This window comes from Oryza brachyantha, chromosome 12 (genome assembly GCF_000231095.2).
Source record: "Oryza brachyantha chromosome 12, ObraRS2, whole genome shotgun sequence".
NCBI lineage: Eukaryota > Viridiplantae > Streptophyta > Magnoliopsida > Poales > Poaceae > Oryza > Oryza brachyantha.
This window is the reverse complement of record NC_023174.2, coordinates 5952799-5964834: the sequence shown is the minus strand read 5'-3', so window position 1 is coordinate 5964834 and position 12036 is coordinate 5952799.

The window sequence follows — 12036 nt, the reverse complement described above, 5'->3', positions numbered from 1 at the left end:
ACTTATGAATTTTAGAAGATTATCTATGTTTTTAAACTAAACAGAAAACCTTAATTGAATTATTGCGCAGTTAATGGGGCTGCTGACGTCAGCGAGGAGAGAGGAGCTGACGGCTGACAGGTGGGGGCCACCTGTCGGTGGGAGAGAGGGGTGGAAGAGGGGCTGACCGGTGGGCCCGAGAGGGGGAGAGGGAGGAGAGAGGGGACCAGCCGGCTGACGGGTGGGCCCCGGCTGGCAGAGAGAGAAAACAGAGATGGAAAGGGGACGACGCACTCGGCTTCAGCTGGAGCGGAGGAGGGAGAGGGCGGCTGAGCGGCAGCGGTCGGTAACCAGCGACGGCGGCGGGGTCCGGCGATGTCGGCCGACGGTGGCGGCGGACGGAGGGCGGCGACAAGTGGGCGGCGCGGAGGGTGGCGACCGGCAGGCGGCGTGGTGGGGAGGACATCGGCCGACGGCGCAGGGTGGAGACGGCGACGACTCGGCGAAGACGAGTGCACCCTGGCAACGACGGGGTCGCGTCGACGATGGTGAGGCGAGGGAGACGGCACCGGGATGGACGGTGGTGACGGCCAGAGCGCTCGAGGGCACGGTGGCGGCACTGGCTCGGCGTCCACGAGCGGAGAGGAAAAGAGAGGGAGGGGGAGGACGGCGACGGCTTACCGGCGGTGGGGACGGCGGCGGCAAGTCTTCGAGGCTTGTGCACACGGGGTGACAGCCGGCGGTGAGTGAGAGCGGCGGTGGAATACGAGATCGATCGGCGACGGTGGCAGAGACCGAACGCGACGCACGGCGACGATGACGTGGAGTGGCGGCGACGCGGCACGGCATGCGCGGAAGGCGGTGCAAGCCGCCGCATGGCGGTGCGAGTGGGCAAGACGATGGTGGCGAGCGCTTGTGGCGGCGGCAAGCGGAGGGGTGGCGGCGACGTCCAAGGCGCGCAGACGCGCGGCGGCGACGGCTCACAGAGAGGAAAAAGAGGGAGAGGGGGATGCAGCGGGGCAGCGGGGCGGCAAAACGACGGCGTGACGGTGACGACGTCGGGCGGCGACCCGGCGGCGGCGGTGCGTGGCTCCTGGCGCTTGCCGACGGCACGGGGAGGTCGGCAGCGGCGGCGAAGAGGAAAGAAAGAGGGAGAGAGGAGAGGAGAGCTCACCAGCGGCGATGGAAGGCAGCAGCACGATGGCGAGGAGGAGCGGGGCGGCGACGTCGCAAGCGTGGGCGGCGATGCGCGGACGGCGAAGACGGGCACGACGGCGAAAAGCGCGAGGAGGCGGCGAGGAAGCTCGGCAACCACCGGTGGCGACGAAGGCCGGCGGAAGGTCGGCGAAGCCGAGGCGGCGGTGGCGACGTGGTCCCGCGGCAGCGAACGGCGTCCGCCGAGCGGAATCGATCGACGGTGGCGAGGGAGCGGCGGTGCACGGAGGAGGCGAAAAGTGGCGGTGGGGCGGAGAGGTGGGGCCTTTATAGGGTGGCGGCACCGACTAGGATGGGATGGCCGGTGGAGACCGAGTCGGCGACGCGGCGGACTCGGCGGCGGCCGTGGCGGCGGCGGCGGCGAACTCAGACTCGACCGGCGTGGCGCGGTGCGCTGGCGAGGGCTCGGTCATTGACAGGTGGGCCCCACCTGTCAGTGGCGCGAGGGAGGAGGGAGGCGGCGCGGACTTCGCAGCGAGCGCGGGCGCGCGAGCGGGCGAGCTGGGCCGAGCGGCTGGCGGCCCAGGCGGAGGGGAGGGCGCGCGGGAGAGGAGGCCGGTCGGCTGGGCCGGCCGAGCGGGGGGGGGGTTGGGCCGGCTCGGCTGGGCCGGCCCGTGAAGGAGGAGAGGAAAAAGAAAAAGGAAAAAGAAAAAGGAAGGGGAGGAAAATTGGACTTTGGCCCAATTTGAGAAGGAAGGGAAAAAGAAAGGAAAAAGGAGGGAAAAAGGAAAGCCCCACTTTTGCCGAGTTTTAAATTAATTTGTTTGGCCAAATTTTATACTTCTGCAATTTGAGTTTAAATTCAGTTAATTGATTTGCGAGCCCCGATTTAAATAAATTAATTTCTTTTAGAGAGATTTTTCCTGAGTTAATTAAGCCAATTATTATTTACGAATTTCTTTTTACGATTTTAGGCTTAGGACAAAACTCCGGGTGTGACAAACCTACCCCCCTTAAATGGAATCTCGACCCCGAGATTCGGAGGTACTAGCGAAGAGGTGCGGATGGGCGGCCTTGAGCTCATCTTCTCTTTCCCATGTCGCTTCTTCTTCTGAGTAGTGACTCCACTAAACTCTGCAGAATCTGATCACACGGTTCCGAGTCTTCCTTTAACTGGTTTTCAGAATCCGTGCTGGTTTCTCCACATAAGTCAGATCTTCCTGTAGGTCGATGTGCTCGGAGTTGGTCTGTTCTTCAGGCACACGGAGACACTTCTTGAGCTGCGACACATGGAACACGTCATGGATTCCGGCCATGTTAGCAGTGAGTTCCAACTGGTACGCAACTTCTCCCCTACGTTCCACTATTCGGTATGGTCCCACAAAACGTGGTGCCAACTTTCCTTTGGTTTGAAACCGGTGTACTCCTCGCAAAGGTGTGACGCGGAGGTACACATAGTCTCCTGCTTCGAAGGCTAAGTCCCTTCGACGATTATCTGCATAACTTTTCTGTCTGGTTTGGGCCGTTTTCAACCTTCCACGGATTATTCTGACTTTTTCTTCCGCCTGACTTAACACTTCAGTCCCAAAAACTTGACACTTTCGCCCATACAATGCTTCAAAAGGTGCCATCTGCAGACTGGCTTGGTAACTGTTGTTGTATGAGACCTCTGCATACGGTAAATTCTTATCCCAAGTTCCACCAAAGTTGAGAGCGCAAGCATTGAGCATGTCTTCAAGAATCTGGTTTACCCTTTTCGTCTGACCATCTGTCTGTGGATGATAAGCCGTACTGAAATTCAGTCGGGTTCCCAATTCTTCCTGCAGCTTCTACCAAAACTTTGAAGTAAACTGACTTCCTCGGTCAGAAACGATCTTTTTAGGTTCTCCATGTAGACACATGATCCTAGCCAAGTAAATCTCAGCTAGTCTTTTCCCTGAGTAGGTAGTGTGAACTGGTATGAAGTGGGCAACCTTTGTCAATTGATCAACGATTACCCAAATCGAGTCATGACCGGCAGCGGTCCTTGGTAAACCAGTGATGAAATCCATCCCGATTTCTTCCCATTTCCATTCTGGAATATGAAGAGGTTGTAACAGTCCTGCTGGCCTTTGGTGTTCTGCTTTGACTCGTTGACAAACATCGCACAAGGCGACATACTCTGCAATTTCCCTCTTCATACTAGCCCACTAAAACTTTTCTTTGAGGTCCTGATACATCTTGGTACTCCCGGGGTGAATAGAGTACTGGGTTTGATGAGCTTCTTGGAGTATCAACTCCTTTAACTCCTTGTTATCTGGTACACACAACCTGTTTCCCAACCAGATTGTTCCATGTTCATTTTCTGAAAAATCTCGAGCTTTACCAACTCGCATATTTTTCTTTAGCTCGGCTATCTCTGGATCATTTGCTTGGGATTGACGAACTTGATCCACCAATGTGGGCTGCGCTTCTAGGGCTGCCACAAAACCTTCTTCGACTAAACTCAAATTTAGTCGTTCAAACTCCTGCTGTAACTGCTCACAAACTTCCGTTGATACCGCAGTATTGCAGTAATTCTTCCGGCTCAAAGCATCTGCAACTACATTTGTTTTGCCTGGGTGATAATGGATACTTAAATCATAATCCTTGATCAATTCCAACCATCTTCGCTGGCGGAGGTTCAAATCCAGTTGTGTAAAGATATACTTTAAACTCTTATGATCCGTATACACTTCACACTTGTTACCAACTAAGTAGTGTCGCCAGATTTTTAGGGCATGCACTACGGCTGCTATTTCCAAATCATGAGTCGGGTAGTTACCCTCATGTGGTCTCAACTAACGAGAGGCATAAGCAACCACCTTTCCTTCTTGCATTAGCACACATCCAAGTCCTGATCTGGATGCATCACAGTAAACCTAGAAGTCTTTCATCTGATCTGGCAAAATCAATACGGGTGTTGACACCAATCTTTGCTTGAGCTCTTCAAAACTCTTATCGCACTCATTTGACCATCTGAACTTCTCTTCCTTTTTCAACAACTGTGTCATTGGCTTGGCTATCCTCGAGAAATTCTCAATGAACCGGCGGTAATAGCCCGCAAGTCCCAAGAAACTTCTGACCTGGGAAACCGACTTGGGTAGGGTCCACTTGATCACTGACTCCACATTACTGGGGTCTACTGCTACACCTTGGGCATTGATCACATGGCCAAGGAACTTCACCTCACGCAGCCAGAAATCACACTTGCTGAACTTGGCATACAACTGATGTTCTCTTAGCTTCTCTAGCACAATCCGCAAGTGTTGCTCGTGCTCTTCTTCTGACTTGGAGTAGATAAGAATGTCATCAATGAAGACAACCACAAACTTATCCAGGTATTCCATGAACACCTTATTCATGAGATTCATGAAGAATGCCGGGGCATTAGTAAGTCCAAACGACATTACCGTACATTCATACAAGCCGTAGCAAGTAGTGAATGCCATCTTGGGAATATCTTCTCCCTGAATTCTCAATTGGTGATACCCTGATCTCAAATCGATCTTGGAGAAAACTTTGGCTCCCTTCAACTGATCAAACAGATCATCAATCCTTGGCAGAGGTTACTTATTCTTGATGGTGACATCGTTCAAAGCACGATAGTCCACACACATTCTCTTAGTTTTGTCCTTCTTCTCAACAAAAATAACCGGGGCACCCCAAGGCGAGGTACTCGGTCGGATGTAACCTTTTTGGAGCTGTTCATCCACTTGCTTCTTCACTTCTGCCATCTCATTCGCTGCCATCCTGTAGGGTCTCTTATATATTGGTGCAGTTCCTGGTACCAAATCGATACGGAACTCGATCTCTCTTTCTGGCGGCATCGTTGTGAGATCATCTGGAAACACCTCCGGATACTCACAAACCACTGGTATGTCTTCCAACTTCTTCGGATCTTTGACTGTTTCCGAGGGTTGCTCTTCGGCTTCCATCTGATTCAAGCAAGTCCTAATTGTCGCTGACTCCGGCGACTGATTTGTCACCACTTCATCACCTTCGCTGGTCAAGGTGACTGTACGCTTGGCACAATCAATCACTCCTTGATGCTTGGTAAGCCAGTCCATTCCCAAAATGACATCTAGGTCTTTAGATTCGAGAAGGATGAGATTGGCTAGAAAGGATGTCCCTTGGATTTCTATGGGCACATTAGGGCTATAAAGGTCCGAAAACAAGCTATGCCCTGGAGTACTAACCCGCATCGGGTTTCTTAACTTTTCCTTTCTTAACCCAAGCATTCCCACAAACTTTCTTGAAATAAAAGAGTGTGTAGCAACAGAATCAAAAAGTACTGTAGCAGGTACGGAGTTGGTAGGAAACGTACCCAGTATTACTTTTGGCGCAGCCTGTGCTTCTTCTGCGGTGACATGGTTCACGCGAGCTTGCACGAATGTCTGCCCGCTACGCTTCGGCTTCGGGCACTTGTCGGCAAAGTGACCTAGGTCGCCACAGTTGTAGCACACTCCAGGCTTTGCTCCTGCATCCTTCCTGGTTGGAGGACGTTGAGCTGTTGGTGGAGGAGCGTTCTGTTGTCGGGGAGCTGGTGCTGGAAGAGCGCGTTGAGATGGGGCACGCTGGGATGAGCCACCACTGTAGAAGTTGTTGGGGTTGTAGGGACGGTGTTGGCGGACAATAAAGGTCGATTGCCCGTGCTGCTGATTCTGAGGATGGGGGCCGGTGTGGAACCGGGGCTTCTGAGGAGGCGGCTGGTTGGACCTGAACTGGGAGGCCTTCCTTTTCTTATCCATCTGAAGGTGCTGGTCCTCTTGACGGATGGCCTTGTCCACCAGTCTCTCAAAATCAGCATAGTCGTCCGAGAGCAACTACTTCTTCAACTCATCATCCAAACCTCCGAGGAATTTTTCTTGTCTTTCGGCATCAGTGCGGACATCCTCAGGGGCATATCGCGCTAGGCGATTAAACTCATGAAGGTACTCTGTCACTGTCTTGGTACCTTGCTGCAAAGCGCAGAACTCACGCTTCTTCTGGGTGACTATCCCATCAGGGATATGGGCCTTGCGGAAGTTAAGACAGAACTCCGCCCAGGTCACTTCTGTGGTAGTGGTGCGGGTAACCAGGAAATTATCCCACCATGCAGAGGCGGGACCCATCAGTTGATGTGCGGCGAAGGAGACTTTCTCTTGGTCAGTGCACTGCAGTAAGTTGAGCTTCTTTTCGATGGCATGGAGCCAATCACTTGCCTCCATGGGGTTGGTGGTGCTTGAGAAGGTCGGGGGACGAACACGGAGAAACTCTGGCAACTTGGACTCCACTGGGGGTGGTCCATGCTGTTGTTGGTTGTTCTGGTTCTGGTTTAAGAGCTGTTGTAGCACTTGCTGGTGTTGCTGCTGCTGCTGTTGCATCTGCTGCATCATCCAAGTGAGCATTTGGGTCTGGCTAGCAAGAATCTGAGCAAGTGACGGGTTCTCTGGTGGAGGCGGTGGGGGCGGTCCTCCGGTGCTGGACTGGTCGGTGTCACGATTGCCGTGGCGAGTGTTCACCATCTGCAGGAGCGGGAGGGAACAGAAAGAGAAAGAAGAAAAAGAAACGGCTAAGCAAACGAGGCTTTATTTAATTAATGAACTGTAATTGTCTTGCTTAAGAAACACACTTAAAAACCACGCAACTCCTGGCGGTACAACCATAACCCCACTACTGCTATGGTTCACCACTAGCCCCAAGCGAAGCAAACCTAACACACCAAAACTAGCACACAACGACTAAGAACGAAGCTAAAGGTGACGTCTAGGGCACGGAAGAAGAGCGACGATCGACGACAGGGGACAGATCTTCTTCCTCGTCTTTGGAACGGCTCCTAGAGTTGCTGGGGAGACCATCTTCACCTTCACCAGAAGCGGACTCACTGCTGCTAGAGACTGTGACGGTCCCGTTGCAGCTTCTTGCAGCGTTGAAAGGGGAGACACCTTCCTCGGGCACTGGGGTCGGAGAGGTTGGTACCATCTGCATGAGTGGTCTTGGTTCATCCGGGGCACCGGGGTAAGACTGAACTCTTGGTGGCCCACAGGTTCGCTTCCTTACCGTGGTGCGAAGCCTTGCACCACTGGGCTCTGGGAGTCCTTTAAGCCTGGCGTTCTCCTTCTTCAAATGGTCGATCTCATCCTGCAGACGGACGATCTGAGTGAGCTTGGCGTCATTCAAGGCCTTGGACGCTTCATGGAGGTCGTGATGCATCTGGTCGAGGCCCTGCAGCACCGTGCACATCCTACCGAGGGTAGGGTCTTGCTCACTTCGGGCAGACCGAAACCTACTGACTATGGAATTGGGTCCACGACCAGGGTGATACCGGTAAGCCGAATGCCGAAACGTAAGGTCGTGCCTGGCCCTGAGCGTTGTCATCAGACTGTAAGCAGCCTCCTGGCAGGCATGCTCATGCGAGCCTCCGACTTCTTCTGCTTCCAAGTTAGGAAGGTAACCAAGGATTCCATGTAGCTCCAACCTGACACGGTGGGGAAACTCGCCTTCAAGAGGTTGGATCGTGGTGTACTCTGGCTCATAGGGGTATCCTGCCGTGAACGAGACTCTTGCCAACTCTGCCACGAATCCAGCCATTCCGTTCCCACGGTGATACAAGGGGTGGTCAGCCATCTAAAGATAAATTTTGTTTCAAGATAAATAAATCATAAAAGAAACAAGGCAAATAAAGTTTTACCCGTAAATCGATTTACTCACGCTTTTCAACCAAAGGGGTTTTGTCTTTTTAAATGACTCACGCTTTTGAAAAGCACTAACCAATTTTCAAAACACTGTAACTTTCGCAAACGATGCACAAACATGAAAAGCAGAGGGCTCTTAGGGTTCCCATTGGGCTGATCCTACGGTCAAAGGAGGCTCTGATACCAACTTGTCACGCCCAGAAATTCCTTACACGAATTTCTGAACTTAATTGTGTATTAAATCCCTGTCCAGGACCAGCCAGGGTACACAAAGAGACAATGTTGATTACATAACCATTGTTCTTAGAAACAACTGAAAATAACACTTATTCTAGCGGAAATGCAGCGGAAAGAAAAGGTAGACTAGCGCCAGCGGGTACGGCTCCCATCCACAGGCAAAGCTTCGACGGTAGACCAGCTCACTCCTGAGAGACACCTCCATCGGACTCGACTTCCAGCTCTGGTGGGAAAAGTTAAGCAAGGCTGAGTACAAACCACCGTACTCAACAAGTAACACGGAAAAGAGGGTAATACATGATGCATAGGGATCATCAAGGGCAGGCTAGGGTTAGTTGCAATAAAGCAGCAGCTAAACAAATATCAGAGATTAAAAGGAATAAAGATAATTGAATACAATAAAGGGTAAGTAAATAACAGTTGTAAAATACCATAACACTGTCTAACGTTACACCACGTTGCAACAGGCCCAACCACTACTCAACGTTACACCACGTTGCAGTAGTCCCGAGTGAAAACTAGTTTACCCAAGTTATTTAAAGGTTCACTAATCACAGTGAAGCTGGGAGTTCGCCCGTGACCGTGGGCACGGCTATTCGAATAGATTATACTCTGATAAGAGGTGTACTACTGTACCCACAAGACACGACTCCACTACACTTGAACGTGCGCCGACATACCACCATGGTATACCGGAAAGGAGACCGTGATAGGACCCGTCACATAACCCTCCCTATTTAATCGCACCGCACTTCAGGTTTCACCCCCTCCTTTACACCAAGTCGGGCAGTCCCCTCTTGTGCCTTGGTAGATCCGGAAGCAGCAGAGGCTTTCGTTACACCACGATTGCCCGTCCATACTCCATCACGCCTACCCTTGCCTCGGTACGTTAAATAGTTCGAAGCCATGCTTCAAATCCCACCTTACCCATTTCAGCATGTGGTTAGCACTTAATTACTTCCAGGGTTTCCCGTGAACCGGTCCTTAATTGCCATGGGTGCGACTCTCAAAACCATGCACCCACAGCCCACCATTATCAATATTTTAGTTGACATTAACCCGAACCGGGTAATGAATCATTATTACCGCTATTCAGAACTAAGCATGATTAAAGGTGATCCCATGAGCTACTTGTTCTAAGCACGGCTAAGCATTAACCTAAGCCTAACTCAAATCATGTTACCCCTGGTCTAGCAATGAATAAAATTGGATAATCAACGGCGTAATAATAAGTATTACCCGAAGAAAATAAATACAGTAAATACTTTAATTTAAACAATGCATATTTGAATAAAGAAAGCGGGAATTTTGCAATAATGGGTTCAATATGATCAAACATGAGTGTCACTTGCCTTGCTCTGGCTCCTGGGGAACTTCAGCGACAATCTCGAAGTAAACCGGCTCTTCGGCGGGGTCCGAATCTAAGCGACAAAGCACAAAAATAACTGAAACAGGCACAAACTCTACTGAAACAGCAAAAGAAAGTATTTTTAATGGATTCTTGACAATTTTATGAATTTAATGAAATTTGAATGGACCTAAACGGAGACTAGTTGAATTACTTATGAATTTTAGAAGTTTTCTGGATTTTTAACTAAACAGAAAAGTCCTATATCAATTATTGCGCAATTAATGGGGCTGCTGACGTCAGCGAGGAGAGAGGAGGCGCTGACGGGTGGGGGCCACCTGTCGGTGGGAGAGAGGGGAGAGGAGAGGCTGACAGGTGGGTCCCACGGGAGGAGAGAGGGAGGAGGGGCGCGGGGGCGGCTGACAGGTAGGACCCATCGGCCGGCGAGAGGGGAACAGAGAGGGGGAGGAGAGCGTGGCCGGCGGCGAACGACTCGGGCGACGCAGCGGCGGCGCGACCCGGCAGTGGCGACGACGCGACCGGCGGCAACGGCGCGGGACGGCGGCCGGCAGCAGATGCGTCGCACCGCGGCGGCACGATGGGGACGCCGGGCGGCTCGGGGAGGCAACGACGGAGCGACGAGCGCGGCGGTGCGGCGAACAGCGGGAACGAGCGGCGCCGGCGGAGAGCGGCGACGGCGAGGCGGGGGCGACGGCAAGCGGAGGGGCGACGGCAACGCCCAAGGCGCGCATGCGCACGGCGGCAGCGGCGGCCTCGGCGGCATCCTGTGGAGAGGAAAAGAGGGGAGGAGGGGAGCGGAGAGGCTCACTGGCGATGGGAACGACGGCGACGGGTCGGCGAGGAGGCGGGACAGGTGGCGACGTCCGACGGCGGAACGACGACGACCGGGCGATGGGATCGGGGTGGCGGTGGCGAGGTCGGGCGCGGCGGCGACCGAGTGGCGAGAGGATGCACGGGTGCTGGAGATGCCCGCCGGCAACGACCGGGGTGGCAGCAAGTCGGCGACGGCGAGGCGGAGGTGATATCGCGGCTGGACGGCGGCAAAGGGCGTCCGGCAGCGAGATCGAACGGCGGCGACGACGGGGCAGCGCGGCGGCGGCTCGGGCGGAGAGGAAAAAGTAGGCGACGGCGAGAACTCGGCGGTGGCCGTTGCGGCAGCGGCGGTTGCGACGCGGCGGCGGCGCGGCGCGGGCTCGGATTCGGCCGACGCGGGCGCGCGAGCTGGCCGGGGCTCGGTCACTGACAGGTGGGCCCCACCTGTCAGTGGCGCGAGGGAGGAGGGAGGCGGCAACGGACTTCGCGGGCGCGGCGCGGGCGAGCTGGGCCGAGGCGGCGGCCCAAGTGGAGGGGAGGCGCGCGCGCGGGGAGAGGAGGCCGGAGGCCGGCTCGGCTGGGCCGGCCGAGCGGGGAGAGGTGGGCCGGCTCGGCTAGGCCGGCCCGGGAAGGGAAAAAGAAAAAGGAGAAAAAAGAAAAAGGGAGAGGAGGAAAATTGGACTTCGGCCCAATTTGAGAAGGAAGGGAAAAAGAAAGGAAAAAGGAGGGAAAAAGGAAAGCCCCACTTTTGCCGAGTTTTAAATTAATTTGTTTGGCCAAATTTTATACTTCTGCAATTTGAGTTTGAATCCAGTTAATTGATTTGCGAGCCCCGATTTAAATAAATTAATTTCTTTTAGAGGGATTTTTCCTGAGTTAATTAAGCCAATTATTATTTATGAATTTCTTTTTACGATTTTAGGCTTAGGACAAAACTCCAGGTATGACAATCAGTGAGTGGCTCCTTCTACATACCGATGATGTTCCTTTTTCCCTTGTAGAATTTTGAAGATAACTGCAAGTTAAAGAGTTGTCATCTGATCTTATTTATAGAAGACAAAAGGGATTGAACAATTCTAATTTTGAATGAGGTGCTCTATTTTTTCGGTCTCCGTATTCAGTGTTTACCTTTTCATTACCAGGTTTAAATGCTCACAGCTTGTAGCTGCTGGAACATTGTAATTTTGGTGATTTTGTACATCTTCATCTAACCCATGACAGATAGTGGATTAGTGACAATATATTTTTATGATTTTTTTATATAATGCATTTGGAACCAAGTTTTTTTATTATTATATGTGTTTTCTAGGGTTATGTGATTGCTATATTTATGCTTTCACTTATATCTATTTACAGCTTTGCAAGTACATAGGGAATTCAGTTTTGCAATTTTTTATCCGTATCAGTATTGGACTTGGAATGACAGTTGGTAGGCGCTCCATACCCGCAAGTGATCGTTGGCAGCGGGTGTTGATGGGCTCATGGGTCATGGCCACATTGGCAGTCACAAAAAGGCAACCACTAACAATATATATATATATATATATATATATATATGTATATGTATATTTTTTTTGCCTCATATATGTAGATGTCATTTTATAATCATGCCTATAAATTATGCAGTGACATCTATTCACTTGGTGTTATTACCTTAATTTTCTGAACATCTCCATATCACTAGAGGATCTGATTTGGTGATTACTTTTCCTGATATAATTTATAATCTATTCTTACCTAGAAAGACTTAGATTTCCTATTATTACACATGGTGAAAGAACCAAATTA